Raw genomic sequence first — 14,331 nt, 5'->3', positions numbered from 1 at the left:
CTAACGCCACAAACTTAGTGATTTAGTCATTGAAGATGACACTGACAATGGATCACATTCATAATGACATTCTTTAGACATGGTATTCAGATCAAAAATTCTCATTGAAGAAATGCAAAACCCCACACTTGCATCACACAGAAAATACACTTTTCCTTAACAAATTAGTCTGCTCCAGGCCAAGTTAGTCCAAGGAAATCTTTAGCATATTACTCTGCCTGCTGTTCCATAGTATTTTATCACATTGTTTAGTCTGAAACATAACTAATTTAGCAGAGATATAACACATTATTTCTGCACCAGACATCTCAGACAATAAAAACAAAGGTGTTTGGGGGACTTGTCTGTGACAGTTTCAAATGAAGCTACAGTGACTATAGGTCTGAGAAGGAAATGCATAACAGAGATAAGCAAATTAAGTTCCACACTATTAGATACTCAGTGTATTACACATTAGTGGATAACAAGTTCAACTAGGAGAGAGTGTTAAGAGCACAAAGACTACAGACTCACTCAGTTTTTGTTTTGTTCTATGAACAGTTCATCAGATATCAGAAACACAATATAGTCTATTTTTATTTAGAAATGACTGTGCACTTTTGTATATTTCACAGTGGGTGACTTGTAATTAAAATCATTACTTCTGTTATTGACAATAAAAATAAACTATATAACTGTTTACTATCAGCAGAGTAATAAACATTTTTTCTTCAGAGTATGCAGAACAAGATCTGGTCAAAAGAGAAAAGAAGGCTGGTGTTTTTAATTAAACCATAACTTGGAAATTACACAAAGATGACACTTGATAATTGACAGAAGTTAAGATACAACAAGCCAAGGAGTAACACAAAAGGTTGACACATCCAGGTGTGAATTGTTTGGCATGCTTTGTTTTCTGTGCTAAAAGAATAATCCTCCAGAAAGTGTTCAGAAAAAAGTATTTTAAAAGACCCTCATTAAGATAATAAGGGACATGCCTCATTATTATATATTCCATCTTTCTGTCTCCTTGTCCCAGTCTCTTCAATCAGACTGTCACAACATTTTCATAACTTTGTCATTATCATACACAAGTGGAATATCAAAGATGAAAGAAGACATAGAAATTAGATGGCTGCAGAGTATGCATGTCATTTGGTCATGTCAGTAGTGGCTAATTATCCCATGTCTTATCACTGTATAGTACAAGCCATACATACAGCCCAGCGATGAGCTGTTCATTGAGTATTCTGTTAAAATTAGCTGTGGCATCTTAAACCCCAAAAGCAACCAGTCTGAGAAGAGAATATTGTCAATAATTAGGTCCTTTCACCATTCTAATTACTTACCTGAACTGGTAACTACCCAGAATACTATCAGCCACATCTTACACAGCCTATTTTTTTCAGCACTCCTCTCAGTTTGGTCCTGCATGACAACATATAAGTGTATTGAATATGGATCTCTTCTACTGACTAGGTTCTCCTTTATCAATTTTTTTAAAACATTTGCATAATTTATGGTAAGCCTTGAAGTGTTTGATCTGTGCTCTCTCCTGAAAAAGGAACGCTTGAGACTGTATAGTTATTTTCTTTTATCAGAAGAGATAATGAAAATAGAGAGATTTAAAGTTTATTAAACTATAAAATAGGAAATTTTACCTTAAAAAAAAGTGAGGGAATTTACACTGTCATTAGAATTGAATAATCTGGTCCATACTGACATAACTGAAACAGTGTGGAGAAAAGAAATACAGACACACCTAATCATTCTTATGAAGACACTACTGGCAAAACAACCAGGCTTTTAAACTTACCATGGACAGGGTAGTTGTTTTTAGGTGATTTATAATGTCTTAGAATATCACTCTGCCTATACTCCACGTGGTTGTGCTGAGGAAGGATCAGGGAGTCCTGCACTGACCTCCTCCCTCCAAACGCCTCCAGAGTTCTGGCAAGCACTTTTTTTCTTTCCATCTATCACCTCATCCCGTGTGAGTAAAACTGAACAAAACATTTCTGATGGTATTTCCTTTGGGCAACGTTAGCTCTGTAGAGGGAAAAATTTTTGGTAAACTGTGCCAATTGTGTCGGATCTCTGAGAGGGGTTAGCATCAGGAAACAAGGACCTGGCAGCCCAAAATTCTCCATCTCCTCAGCGGCTGTGGTGCCAAGGGACCACCCAGGCAGCCACAAACATGTGTTGGATTTTCCCAAACTCTAATTTTTAAAATTTCTGTTCTGTATCCAATTCCTATATGTTTTGATCTTTGAATGCATATTTAAAAAAAATTTCTCAGAGTAAGTCTGCACTGACTGAGGTTGAGGAGTTGCTGGGTTAAAAAGGAGAAGTTGCACATAGCTGCCATTGAGTCGTGCATGTGCATTGCTGGGGACTCTGAAAGCCTGTCACACGAGGAAACTGAGGCTCTGTGGCAGGGCTTCAATACTGAAATACAACCAGGAACTGTACAATATTTCTGCATCAAAGAATGTCTTACCTTTTCCCCTGTATTACAAATAAAGCCCTCCAATCACAAAACCTTTCATTTCACCTTTTTAATAATGATTCTATCAGCAAAAAATATTAATATCAAATCTTTTGGATAGAGTGGGGACTCTTTTTTTCCTCCCTGTTGACATGACATGTTCTACCTCACAAATATAGGCACAATAGTCTCAAAATACTGACAAGCAGGTAGTAAAGAATGAGCAAAATCACCACCCTACCCTGCTAAAATCCTGTATGGACAGTTTTAGTGGGGCAGGGATGGATTTATAAGGGAAATGTGACCGGAACAGTCGTGCATGTTGTGCAGGCCCTCTGCTCGTGCAGTGCTCCTGTGCCAGTATAAGAGTGGGGAGTTCATTCCTTACCCTTAAAGAGCAGTTTTGCTAAGAACTGAGGCAAAAACAAATGCCATAAAGGTTCAGAATAAATTACCAGTGGACAGAAAACCTTAACAAAGGTGATCTTTGCTTCCTTTCATGAGTGGGCTGTGAGGATGTGGGATTTCAGCTTCCTGGCCCTGATTTATTTCTCTTGGCTGACCAAAGGGAGTGTTGGAGTGTTATTTAGAAAATTATCTGAGGTAAATGCAGTTGTGAACTAATTACTCAGATTGTAACCCCTAATAACTGGGTTTTCATTTGATGTTGGGTGTCACTCAGCTCCCACTGAAGTTGGGGAAAAGGCACTCTTCGAATTCAGCTGCTGTCAGATAAGGCTGTGGGTGTAGTGCACTGGCACCTATATCATCTGTCAAAATTTTCAGCCCCTGCCATACAAGTGACAGTACATAAAGCAGGATTAGATAAAGCAGGATTTAAAAACTGAGAAGGTGTCTTGGTTTGAAAGACAGGTGTCTGCTAGGGAAGGCAGGAGTGACCCTTGGAACGGAGAATGTAAACCCTTTCCCTCCAAATTGTTGTAATTCTGAAATTAAGGGGCTCTCAGGCAAAGATATGAGAACAGGAATAGCAGTTCTTTCCTAGTGTGTATAACAAGGCAAGCGAACAACCCCAGCTCTGGCGCTGGCCCCAGACGGAGCCCGGCCCTCGGGCCCGGCCTGGCGGCCGCGGCGCTTTCCCTCCGCTGCAGTTCCGGGCACGGCCGGCAGGGGCGCTGCTGCCGCCGGCCGGCGGGGCGGGGGCGGTGCTTCCCCCGCGGCCGCAGGGGGCGCTGTGGGGCGGGCTGGGGAGCGCTCGGCAATGGCGGCTGGGCCCAGGCGGGCGGGGATGAAGGAGAGGCTTCGCTCCACAAACCCCGGGGCAGCCGGTCCCAGTGCCCCAGCAGGGCTCTGGGGAGCAGCAAGGTGGAATGGCAGGGATGAGCAAAAAGCCCAGAGCAGTGGACGAGATGTATTGGAAGCCCCGCGGCAATAGCTGGAAGCTGCGGCAGGTCCCAGCAGGGCAGGGGATGCGGGGCCCATTAGCAGAAGAAAGGCGGGTCCCGGCTGGGTTATGGCAGTGCCAGCGAATTCCTTTGCCCAAGGCACAGGTCTGACTGTCCTCCTCCGAGCGTCCCCATCCTTCCAGCCCTCCTCTTTTTCCTGTCTCTATTCTTGTGGTATCTCTGTGCCCCCAAGAAAAACTAGAGGAGTTCCCCCTCCCCGAGCGTCTTTGTCTCAAGCACCCAGTCATCAGTGCTTCTTAGCAACTCAGTGGGAAAAAATTCCACAAGTAACAAGGAAAGAAAAGGAAGGAAAAACCCAACCCCCAACAGAAGGAAATTTAAATATGTTTCAGCATTTGCTGTATTTGGAAGCTGAAATGCTGCCAGCAATGTGATGTGTGTTTTCATATGCTGTACAAGCTTACATTTTTGTTTGGTTTTCACAATAGAACAATAATCAACAGACTCTGGCCTTAGACTGGGGCTCTGACAATTCTTTCTGCTTCCACTTTATGATCATATGGAGCTCTGGCTTTGTGCATTTGGTTTTTCATTCTTAACAGAGCATAATTATTCAGATACTGGTCTGAGAAGCACCAGTAATAATGCATTCTGCCATTCATGATCCTGTGGTTTTGTCTAATTTCTCCTCTCTCTTCTACTTACTATTAAAATGGTGGTAGCCTGTGACCATTGACTGATTCCTCTAGGAGCTACATGCAAATACACATATGTATGCACATGTGTCTGGTTATAAAGAGTGCAGGCAGCCAAATATATGCACCTAAGGTTTCATATGCACCTAAGGTTTCACACTGAAACTATGAGTTGAAAAAGCTGGTGGTTGCAGTGAAGAGATGGGCAAAGTGCAGTGTGACACATTTCTTACCTTCTTTTTCACTCCAGTGGAGGGCAAAAATGGTCTGGCTGTTTTGTGTATAGACAGCTGTGGTGTATTTCAAAGAGGTACAACTATCGTCTGTTGATTTGCAGAAAAAGTAGGAAGCCAATTTAATTACCATAAGCTTGTAAACCTTGAATCCAGGGGCAGACATTAGGAAGTTTCACACAAAATACTAGAGGCCTCGTTTAGGGTCAGGCAGAAATATCAACATACTGATCACAATGTAAGCAATGTGTTTAATAGAGTACAGAGGTGAACTTGGATGAACTTATTGTACACAATAGAATAGTTTGGGTTGGAAAGGACCTTTAGAGGTCACCTAGTCCAGCTTCCCAGCAGTGAGCAGGGGTATCTTCAAGCAGACCTGTTGCTCAGAGCCCTGTCTAACCTGAACTTCAAGGTTTCCAGGGCAATGGGGCATCCACCACCTCCCTGGCAACTTGTGCCAGCATTTCACTACCCTTCTAAAAGGTTGCTTCCTTATATCTATTCTAAAACTACTCTCTTTTATTGTAAAACACTACTCCTTGTGATATCACTACAGGCCCTGCTAAAAAGTTTGACTCCATTTATCTTATAAATTGCCTTCAGTTACTGAAAATCCATAAAAAAGTCTCGCTAGAGCCTTCTCTTCTCCAGGCTGCTCTGTCGTCGGCCTGTCTTCATAGCAGGGATGCTCGTCCCTCCCCCTTTGTGGCCCTCCCCTGGACTCACTCAAATAGGTCAATCTCCTTCCTATGCTGAGGACCCCATATCTGGGTGCAGCACTGCAGATGAGGTCTCACAAAAGCAGTGTCAGGATCACCTCCCTTGCCCTGTGGGCATGCTGCTTTTGATACCAGCCCAAGATCTGAATGAGTTTCTGGGCTGCAGTTGCACATGGCTGGCTCATGTCCAGCCTCTCATCCACCAGCACCTCCAAGTCCTTCTTGGCAGGGCTGATCTTGATCTGTTCTTCCCCCAGCTTTTTTTGATACCAAGGGTTGCCCTGACCCAGGTACAGCACCTTGCACTTGGCCTTGTTGAATCTCGTGAGGTTCCTGTGACCCACTACTGGAGCTTGTCCAGGTCCCTCTGGATGGCATCCTGTCCCTCAGGCATATCAACCACACAACACAGCTTTCTACTGTCCTTTTCTGTAAAAGAAAGGGAGGGAAAATGAATAACTAACATGACATTAACTCCTGAACTTTTCCTGTGATAGAATTGCATTGCCAAAACTGTCCTTGTTTTGAAAAAATAGAGGTTCCTGTATAATAAATTTTCTCAATTTGTGTGCAGAATAAATTGGCCTGTTTGCCCCCCAGGAAGCTGAGTGTAATCGTCTGTACACAACATTTGGCAACTCCTGCTCTATCAAATGTGAGGGAGTGACAGTTGCACACTGTGGTACTGGCTCTTCAAAATACTGTGTGCCTTCGAACTGCTGCAGTCCCTACACTGCAAGGTGTGTAGATGCATGCTTCTAACCAAAACCTGTCTGTAAGAAAAGAAAGGTAGGTAATCTGGTGATAAATGTATTACGTGTGTTTCTATAGTTTCTGTATCTGCCTGTGGAGTTCCAAAATGAGCAGTGGCTAAAATTTTTGTAAAAAAAAGTAATTGCCTCAGAGCTATCAACACATTTGCTTTTATTTCCTTAATTACAGTACCTTGCAACTGCCGTTGCTTTATGGTTGAGTTTCTCACTCCCTCTTTAATACTTTGAATTTTTAGCCACACAGAAATTAGGGAAGTCTTTATTTGGGAGACGGGAAGTACTTCAGAGGGACTCAGAAATTAATTTTATGGAAAAAACCCCAAAGAAACAAGCAGATCCTCCCCCAAAAATTACAACAAAAATTAAAGGTCTAAATAGCTGGAACTGGAATTGGTAACCTGCATATTATTTATGAAAATTCTGTTGTGTTTTTATTTCTGTCTGGAACAAACTTGGAAAGGATTAGAAATATCAGAGAAACGGGACCCCTGCCAGCTGGGAATTTATAAAGAACAACATTTTATTGTACTCACACAGCTTTCCTTCAGTTTTCTGAATTATGTTTAGAGACATTGATTTAGAATACTTCCTTTAGAACCTGAGGGTAGGAAGCTTATTTCATTTTGCCAAAAAAATGTTGTATGTGTGGGAAGAAGAGGGGAATCTTGTAAAGTAGGGAGACCAGTGTATTGTACACAAGGACCACCCTTCAGTGAATGAAAAAGCAAAAGTTGAAAGCCTTTCAGGTCTTTCTTAGGCAGGGTATGGAGCTGTCAGCATTGTCAGTACAATTTATTCACACTGTTCCAGTGCTTATGAAAGCTACTGAGCAGCCTGATCTATAAGTGATTGAACAGAACAATACTCTGGAGCTTAGAGTACAAATAAAAAGCCACTATTTCAGGCTCCATGCATCACAACTAGTGCTTTCTAGGAACACTGCCAGTCTAAATAAAACACAATCTTGCTGTAATTTTATACAACACTTGAAAAGAAGACTAAGGCAGTGCCCTTCATGAATGCTGCTCTACCACATTTTTCCATAACCAAGTGATAATTTGACTTGGTGATGTGCATGCCAGATTTAATTGTGCTTTCATATTCTGCTTTCCATCAACTATTACACTTGTCTTTGTTAGCTGATTATGATACAGAATTTCAGTTTATTATGCCAGGATTTCCTGATGCCTCATTTACTCAATTGAGTTGAAAAACTAACATCTAGCTGAGGTGTTTGATCCATTATGCATGTGAGTAGTGTATGTGCTATACAACACACATTTCATTCATCAAGTCTGGCCAGTCTTCACAGTATAAGCCTGAAAGTGCAAATGCTCTTCAAGTCTGAAACTAAGACAACAGTACCAATCCTTTTATCTTTGTTGGGTCCTTATAATACTCTTTCTTGAGGTGAGGCTGGAAGTTGCCATGGAGGGCAAATCCTTAGTCCTCATTCATCTGAGAACAACTTTCTGTAATGCACACAACTTACTCTTTGTGTGGCACCTTTCTGTTCAGAAGAGCTCTGGCAGAAAAATTTTAGCAGACTATTCAGAGGATAGGAACTTATCTGATGGCATGCAACAGTTTGACAATTAATGAATGGGATATACCTTCGAAGATGTACATTGGAATGCAACTGTGGCAGTTATTCTTAATTCACTTGGTAATACAAAGACTTCACTTGTGTGCTTGGATAGACAATAGTGTATCTCTATAATAGACTCTTTAGAAAAATGTAATTGCAGTTTCTTGGAAAGTCCAAATTGTTGGGGTCTAACCTGTCATATATATATTCTTGCCCCAAATATACTGGGGCAATATATATTCTTGCCCCAGATACAGTTCTTCAAAAGAATTAGTTTAGTCTGTGAAATAATTTGTGATCATATATTGATAAATCAAACACATTCTTAAACTGTTAGTTCAAATTGCAATCCCTAGTTTTAAAAATTAATGGTACTGACTCAAAAATTATGAACTGAAAACATAAATTGCAGACAATTTTTTATTTAACTTTTGTTTTGATCATTTAAATTTCATATTTTCAGTAGTTTTTTTTTTCTGAAACTGCAAATGTGGATGATTTGTTTTATTTTAACAGAACAAAGGTGACAAGAGATAATCATAATAACATAACTTCAGAAGGAGAAAACTGCAATTCTCATGAGACTAAGATAAAATAGCGAAAATTTGCACTGTTGTAATCTTCAAAAAGGCTGCTTTTTATTAAGATGCTGAAATAACTCTTTAACTGTAGCAGGAATCTAGTTTTCTCTGTAAACCAGATTAAGCTGAAATTGGCTTCCATTAAATAAGTAATGAACATCAAGACTTACTGACATGAGCGTTAATGTTTTGCTGAGGTACAGCCAAAGTCTACATTTATTTTGAAGGACACTAAATCTTTCCCACATTAAGTTAGTAAATGTCATACATTAATTTCCTTAATTTATCTTATTACTACCAAGACTAAAAAGAAAATATACTGCATAGGTATATTTATATACTGCATACTGAAATAAGGTATTAAAGTACTTCGCAAACATTAGGCAACAGTGAAGTAAATAGATGGTCTTTAAAAAACTAAGCACTGGTGTTTCCTGAGCTCTATAGCTGTTATCTGTTCCTAAAAATGCTCCTCTTTATGTTAACTCTTACGAAGTGCTGGTGACACAGTATTTCTCAGGTCACCAGGAACACAGCCTGCATGCTGTAATCATCAGTAACACTTTGTGTATGCCAAGAGAAAGGCAGTGGAACCTGTGGCAGGGTCCCTTTTCTGTCATGGGGGAATCCAGACTGTGCATGAAGTGATTCTTAAGTTAAATTGGATATTTGAAATTGTTCTGAAGTATACTCATTATTCTCACTGTTTGTAAAGGGAGCCCAGAATAGCTGGATCATTTCAGAAGCCACTGTTTCTGTAAGTAGATATATGAAGAAGATGAATGCCCCTCTAGGTCTCCCTGTTATCAATCTCTTCTTTTTTTTTTTTTTATTTTTTTTATTTTGGAGATCTGAGCAGCTGGACAAAGTTGCCCATTAGCTAGCTCAGCTAATATCGACCTGACATGGCTGGGCTAGGACACCAGACAGTCTGCTGTATTGTTTAGTGTTTTACTGTTAAAGTAAGAGTTCTCATGAATTTATATAGCAGTTAAAGTTTACTGAAAGAAATAATTAGAAAAGAAAATCTATTGGATGCCTTCTGAACCTTCTGCCCCAACATAATAATGGGCAAATAAATGATTTCTAATAAAAAACCTACAAACATTGGCATGCTAATATAAAAATTTCTCTCCCTCCTATTTTTAAAAGAGAAACTAATTAATAACAGTTGACTTTTAACTGACTTATTTTATTCCTACAGCATGAAACTAGCTGAATTGAAGCTACTGTGTTATAAAAAGGCCTAGACTCCATTTTTGTGAAAATAAAAAAGTTGTTTAGAATGTTGTGATAAAAAGGAAAGGAATGGGAAATATGATGTGACACAATCTTAGCTCTTTAAGTGGCATTATGTTTTCATTTCCATGAAATTCTTAAAAATAAAAGGACCTTACGGTGATTTCACCTCATTTATTTGCACACTATTAGAGATGTTTATAATTTCACTCACTTCCTTAGCTCTAGTTTCCACTGCTTATATACTATCTCATTACTAGGACCAAAATCTGTTTCTTTGCTTCTTTCCTCTATCTCCTCTAATGATGTAAAAAAAAATATACATTGGGCATAAGTAATATAAATCAGTTAGTTACAGAAGCTGTGAAAAATCATTTTGTAATACCTGTTTCAGATGTTACTCAGGGACTGGCTTAGGGTGAACTATTCTATAAGCTGTACTCCTGTACTGCAGGAGGAGGGTTTATTGTTAAAAGGTGATTAAAAGCATTCTATGCTTTCAAAATTTGGAGGAGCTGTCTAAGCAAAATGACTGAGAATATGGTTGGAGGTGACTGTTTCTCATCAAACACTCGTCTTAGGAGGCTATGGCTCTTAATGTCATCAGACTGGGACTTTGAATGATAAACTATCGCAAGAGAAGAGAGAAAAAAGTGTTGCAGACAATCACACAAGCTAATATGGAATAAAAAGAAATGTACTAAGATAGGCGTGGTTTAATAGGTCCAGTCTACTGACTGGTGTAAGAACTACAGAGGACCTAAATAGTTTCTTATAACATATAAATCCATATGTTTCTTATAACATATAAAAATTATATGGAATATTCAATGCAATTATAAGCCAGCAAGCCTAAAATAAAGGAAAAGAAGCATTTCCCCCCATAACATGTAATTAAAAAAACCCAAAACTTGTCACCACAATATGTTGTGATAAAAGCATTAGGCAAATTTATGGAATAGATCTTGGTCACAGAAGTCTAATTGAAATGTTCGGCTCAGGAACTCATGAACTTCTGATTTCCAGAAACGGAGTTAAGTGAGTCAAAGGTGTATTCACTACCTGTATGGTTTCTGTTTATCTTTCCATATGCATCTGCCACTGGCTACTACCAGAAACAAGATATTGGAGTAAGCAGAAAATTTAGTCTCAAATAACGGAAAACTCAGTATATCCTGAACTAAAAAATGATTGACTACTTTTCTCAAAGCAATACACTAATAAAAACAGAAACAGAAAACTCTTAGAGATGAAACAAATGGCTTTTTTCTCAACAAGAGGAGTTGAGTTTGGGTTGAATATCCCTTTTTATGAGGATATTACAGTAAATGTTACTGACCTGCTAGGATATAATTTTTTTCCTTCTCTGTGTTTAGAAATGTTAAAGCTGAAATAAGTAATCGGTTAAAATATTTTCTATGGAATTATTCTCTGATGAGAAAAGAGAAGTAGATTGCTTTTGACTGTTAGAAAAATACCGGTCAAGTGAGATGGGTAGCAAAAAGTGACCATCTGTCACATGTTATTTTAGTGTTGACCTCAGCGTCATAAAATGGGGCCCTCCCAACCCTCCTGTGGTAGTGTAAAGCTATTTCAATTCTATTCACACCCTCTGGGCATCAGTATGATTTGGAAACCTAATAAAGTAAGTCATCAAAGAACAACCCATGTGTCCAGAATTTGTATTACTACACTATGGGGAGCCCAAGTGGTACTATCCTTTAAGCCATATGTCTTCTAAAGCTTCATTTAATTACATAGAAATCAATGTGGTTTTGCTGAAAAGCACCAAAAAAGACCAAGTAAGAAATATTACACAGGATGCTGACTCGGCACTAAAGTACTTCTTCCAGGGGAGCAGAAATGTACTGGAAATCTCTGAGGGCCCGTTGTTCCATCTTCTTGAATCGGAGAAATCAGCCACTGTCCATTATTTCTGAATTCAAAAATGCAAAAATGGAACAAGGCTTTTCCTCTCCTGACCCATATTTAAACTTATTTCTGGAAGGAGAAAAATGAAAGCCTCTAACTCCTGCATTTTGGTGTGACAGTTAAAAGAGTCTTTGCCCACTGTCTTCATAGGATATATTTGGAAAACCTCTTAAGAAATTTGACTTGTCAAGAAGAGACCTGAGAAAATCCTCTGCTGCAGACTGTAGCTATTTCATGTCAACACATAGACTTAGACTTCCTTGATTGCCATGGGAACCTAGTCATTTTAGCAAACTACAATAATTATTTTCATCCTGAACTAGCAGTTTAATAGAGATTAGATTAACTACATGCTGAAGATGTTAATTTTCCTTCATCAGCTGTAATGGGAATATATGATGACTAGCTAAGATGCAGCTGTGTGTATTCTAGATGTGTAAGCATATATAAGATGAATCTTTCATGTATTGTTCTCCATCTTTCCATGCCCACCTCCTGGAGCAGTTGAAGTCTTGTGGAACTGCATAAAGATTCTACATGAAAGTCCCTTCTTGATCATGAACTCAATCAATAAGAGGTTTAAAGATACATCTGGCAACAAAAGCAAGATGATTTTGGATGATCAGGACTCTCATTTTCTCTGATCAGTGAAATATTAAAAACTTTAACATTTGGGAGGCTCTTTCTCCTTCTGAGTACTTCATCAGCCACAATTACTATAAGTAAGAAGACTGTTCAGTTCTTTTTAGGTTCTTAATACCTAAGAACCTCCACATAATTTCACTATGTGAAAAAAGTCACTGGATGATAGCGGGGTCCAGATTCATGGGAAGTTCACCTGTAGTAGTGATGACATATAATTGCATACAACCATCCAGGTCTCAAATGATCCTTCAAATTAATTCCATTAGAATTGAGGATGAGCATGAATCCAATTAATAGGTAAATAAGCCTGCAACATGCCCTTTAATTCAGTATTATTCTGAATTAGGCTTCAGAATATTGTTTCGCTTTCATCACAAGTTCAGCTTGTAAATCTTTAATGAAAACACATGCATTCTTCAGAATGACATTATTATACTTACGCTTTTTGAATACACTCATTTATATAAAAGATCTAATTCCCAAGGCGAGTGTCGTAGCTCTTTCATTCCATTTGTATGGTACACAAACATTTCTGAAGCAATATATTCTCAATTTTCTTCATAAATATTAAAGGTGAATGTTGAGTGAAGCTAGAGCTGAGTCAGCATTTGTTAACTTTTGTTTGAACTCTCACAGACTGGCAGGTTTAATTGTGATTATTGTAAATTGTGTATGTAAAAGTGACTGGAGTAGGAGATTACATATCCAGATTCATAGGCTCTTTTCACTAATATTTTCTTAAAATTTTTTGTCTTTGACATATAAATAAAATTATGTAGCCTCTTAGGGCCTACAAAAGGCAGATGGAAACAAAACCTCCCAGTTCCTCAGCTTTCAGCTACAAGAATGCCATGTGAGGGCACCTTCAGATAGTGCTGAGTTTAAATGCTGATTCTAACTGTATTTCATAATTTTGTATCCTTCTTTGATCTTATGTTCATTGAACTTAGTGATTTTTAATATGTGGTCCTAGGATGAGGTCAGGACCTTCTTGCTGAAGAACTTCAGTGGTGCTAAGATTTCTGTATTCTCTACAGAGGGATCAAAGGAAACCTTTCAAAAGATCTGGTTCATTACATACCTAAAACTTTAGGGCAAATTCAGTGTCTATGTTAAATTAGTTGGATCCTATCTTTGAAGTTCATCTCATTTAAAGACTTCGACAATACTGCTAAAGAAATTTTCTTGTTGAAATGCCAAGTCACTTCTAAAATAAAGAAGATTATTTTCATTGCCACGGGAAATTTAAAAATCCCTAAAATGTCTTCTAGTATTTAAAATAATTAATTTGAAACACAAAAACATCAAAAACATTTTCTGAGAATAAAAATAGTTGTTTTCAAAATTGCATGAAATGACACTTCTGTATGAATTTGGGAATCCTTTTCGTGTGTGAAAAATGTTTTTATCACTTTTCCAAAAGGTTTAAAGTTATTCATTCTGATAACCTTATTTTCTGATGATTGTTATTGATATTCAAAGTAGGAAGAGCAGATGAAGAAGAAAACACCATGAAACTTTTCACCCAAGATGGGGAAAAGTTGTGGCATTAGTTTTGTTACTTGTAGTTGGAACCAAGACAATTTTTTGTAATTAAAACAAAGAAAACTAATAAACCTGTATGCCTGTGCTGTTCCTGTTGGTGTCATGCCAGAAAAATCACAGTGAGACAGGGCAAACAATGAAACTCTGCCTGAGCCTTCTCTTCTAAGCATCATGATTCCTGAGACCATAAACTCTGAACATGTCATAATCAAAGCAGTTGACATACCACATATCCTGGGTATTTTATCCCTCTCTCTGTGGAGGCAGATTACCAGGAGCTGATAGAAAGCCTACTGAAGTAAATATGGATCTTTTAAATGACATTTGTAGGCTTGGAATGGGTTCTTACTTCAAACCATTTGTAGCTCAGAGGAAAGTGTTTACACTTTATCATCACTAACATGTCACAAGTTTGAAAATGGCATTTGCTCAGAACAAGATCCTCAGTGTAGTAAGTTAGAAAATGTGTCTATATTTTGGAGAAAATTCACAGACTGGAAAAGAGAAAGAAATATTTTGCCAGTAGATGGAATTTTTGCTTAAG

The sequence above is a fragment of the Fringilla coelebs genome, assembly GCF_963513975.1.
Source record: "Fringilla coelebs genome assembly, chromosome: 5".
NCBI lineage: Eukaryota > Metazoa > Chordata > Aves > Passeriformes > Fringillidae > Fringilla > Fringilla coelebs.
This window is presented reverse-complemented; position numbering follows the sequence as displayed.